Genomic DNA, 3,538 nt, shown 5'->3' on the forward strand with positions numbered 1-3,538 from the left:
TCCTATATTGTGTAATTTTTTAGTCAGCAAATACTACTTAATTGGTTCTCTAATTATTGGGTCTAGAAATATACAATAATTAAGGTGGCTCTCTTTTCAGAGTTGTTTTCTGACAGAAAATTAGAAATTGTAAACTTAGGTAAAACTTTGAAGATGTGTATATTACTTATCTCTGTGTTAGAAACATTATAGCTAGCCAGACTTTTAGTCCTTTAAACCATACACTCAAACATGGAAGAAATACTCATTAATCCTGACCTGTCACTGAATATGCCCTCATTTTCACATCCCACAGACTTCTAATCTCAGTTTTCTCAGTTAAAAAAAATGCACCTCATCAAAGGTGAATTATTCAATGTTACAAATGTTTATTGAGTAGCCACTTATATGAAAGCCCCTGTGCTAGATGCTTTGAAAGATGTAAAAATGAAGAGGCTCAATCGTTCCAGAGATTTACAGTCCAGAGATGACAAAAACAAATAACAAGTGTCATTCCTCCATGTTCAAGAATATAATATGTGCCAGAAGAAGTGTACAAATAAAGAGCTACAGAGGATCACTGGAGGAAGAACTAATATCTGGATAGGGGAATGGAGGGTGAGGAGGGTCAGGAAGAGTTTGAGGTGGACCTTGAGATGACCAGAAACAATGAGTAGAGTTTGGCTACAGAAAAGCCTGAGGGCAGAAGAGAAAAGGGGTGGTGAGGACATTCCAGACCAGTGGTTTTTAATCTTAACTGCATACTAGCTCACTAGGAGGATATTTAATTCTCAACACCTCTCCTGACACACACACAAGCCAACGTTAAGCACCATTATTTTATGAGGAGAGAATAGCATGTGTCCTGCATAACAAGAAGATATGAAAGGTAGATATAGTCTGGGAAACTGAAGGACCCATTTTTGTTTAAACATGAGGTACATGTAAGAAAGTGATAAAAGATAATCTTGTAAGGTTAGATTGGGGTCAGATCATGCAGCAAACCTGCCTCACATCGGTACTTCTCCTGTAAGCACTTAAGATGGTTCAGAGATACAAATGTCTCCTATTTTCATCACAGATAAAGTCAGAGTTTCATTTTTCTCTTCTCTTTGTTTTGAAGGAATTTTCCAAAGGAGGACTCAGAAATATCTTTGCCACCTTGAAAAGGGGCTACCCTTTCCTTTCTTTTTTTACACTCAATTTAATTCTCTAACATTAAGTCCTTATCCTGGCTGATAGATAAGCTTTATCTAGCTCTTTCAGTTAATTTCAGTCTAATTTACCGATCTCTCAGTGGCGTTCCTAACTTGGTTCCAGCAACTGCTGCCACAATAGTTACTGGGAATGTGGAAGTCTAACTTCTGTGTCCTCGGAGGAAGCAGTATATCATAGTAGAACGAACAGAAGACGTTTCTGACTGCTTCCCCATTTGGAAATTATCTCAAACAACAAGAAAAAGAAACAGAAATACAATATTTTTGCCTATACTGGGAGAAGCAAAGATAAGCAAGCTGCCTTAGCCCTCAGAACCTTAGAATGGCTCAAGAGTTGGAGGCAGTGATGCAGAGAAGGGGCTGAAAACACAGAGATTGCTTGTAAGACTGTACAGCTTGTAATGAAACTCCCAAGTTCTCATCCTCAAAGAAGCCAGGCAACTTCCCCAATCCCTGCAGGGAAACAAGTATTTGTTCTCTGGAAATACAGAGAGGTCCCAGTTGGAAGATGACCAGGCATAGATGAAAAGGTGGTGAAAAGAGTTCATACTGAGCAGTAGGACCCTTCTCCTCTTTCCTCCTTTTGGCTCCAGAAAGAAGATAGAAGGAAAGCAAACAAAATTCCAAAAATGGTGACGAAAGAAAGTTCCAAGATAACAGTGAACATCAAAGCTGAGAATGCAACCAATTCAGATTGTCAGGACATCAGATATGTCCAATGTTGATGTTTCCAGGGGGGAAATAGAACAAATAAGTTGTCCTGAAGTTTAGGCCTGATGAAAATTATATTGAGATATATTTTATGGCAGTTTTGGAACTATGGGAAAACTTTATTCAAATTTTCAAAGAAAAATAATGAAGGAAGATAAAAAATCAAGCAATTATCAACTTCAGAAAAAAAGATAGGAAATAAAAGTATAGTCTAATGCTTGGCCCAACAGTGATCAATATTTACGTAGTCAAAAGATGCTGACACAATTAGAGATTTAATAAGCAAAAACTGAGATACAAAATTATACAGAAAAACAGAAGGAAGGAATAAGAAGCTATGAATGAGCTAAAGTCTTTATGTTCCAAAGCAAGAAGACAACAGATGTTTACAATTAATAATCAAGCGATGGCTCTACGTGTGTATTGTATATAAATGGAGGTAAATATCAGAATAAACTTTTAAAACAGTTGGAAGTGGTGGCTTCCAGGGAGAAGAATGAGAGAAGGTAGAAAAGGGGACTACAATTTTTTATGCTATACTTTTATGCTATACTCTACTCTACAATTTTTATGCTATACTCTGAATTTTTAACTATTTAGGAATAATACTTTGGCAAAAAGTAAATAAAGGACATGGAGGTTAACATGAACATACCGTAAAACTCAACATTCCTACTTCTAGATACATACTCTAGAGAAACTCTCACACATTTATAAGAGGGTACATATGCAAAATATTGACCAAAACTGAAATGTCTATCGGAAGGAAAATAACTAAAATATGGTATGTTTAAATGATAGAATATCATACAGCAAGTAAAAGCAACCCACAAATTTTATATATATATATATATATATACACACATACATATATACATAATTAGTGGATTATAAAAAACAATGCTGTCAGAAAAAAAAAGCAGTTGCAGTATAATTTATACAGAATGAATTCATTTAAGTAAAGTCTAAAACATAAAACAATACTCTAAATTTTATCTGAATATATTTTTACGTGTGTAAAGGCATAAAATTTGAATGAAAAGACACATCGAGCGCTTGCTTCAGCAGCACATATATTAAAGTTGGAACAATACAGAGAAGATTAGCCTGGCTAAGTTGCTAGAGCTGTTGAAGCCACCAAATTTTTTGTGATATACAAACAAGCAGGAAGTGGGCAGATGAATTCACCTACCTGCATCCTTACCTCATTTATATCCTTAGCACTGCTTATTAACTGCTTTTGTGGTACACCACTATAAAAGCCTTGAACCAAGTCCAAGTTGTGATTTTCACCTATCTTCAAACTAAAATTAAAGCTTTGTGTTCCAGTCTAAGATACAGAGAAATAAATATAGAGAGACATTTAAAACAAGAAAGAAAGAAAAGACACATTGAATTTATAGGGAAAGGGGAAGGAAATGGGACTAGATTGGGGGGACAAAGACTCCAACTTATCCTTAATGTTTTAGTCACTATATTATAAAAAGATAAAGCAATTATGACAAAATGTTAACTATTGAGGATTCTTTATGGTCATTTTCTACTGTATGTTTTATTACTTTGTGTAATTTCCTATATTTTTAAAATATTTCAAATTTTAAAATTTAATTGCACAAATTTTAAAATTTAAC

The 3,538-nt window shown here is 34.7% G+C and overlaps 1 pseudogene; it reads left to right on the forward strand.

Moving 5' to 3' along the window:
• Nucleotides 1–2,959: 2,959 nt before the first annotated feature.
• On the forward strand, nt 2,960–3,055 carry LOC137203039 (U6 spliceosomal RNA; annotated as a pseudogene).
• The last annotated feature ends 483 nt before the right edge of the window (nt 3,056–3,538 follow it).

The sequence above is a fragment of the Pseudorca crassidens genome, chromosome 11, assembly GCF_039906515.1.
Source record: "Pseudorca crassidens isolate mPseCra1 chromosome 11, mPseCra1.hap1, whole genome shotgun sequence".
NCBI lineage: Eukaryota > Metazoa > Chordata > Mammalia > Artiodactyla > Delphinidae > Pseudorca > Pseudorca crassidens.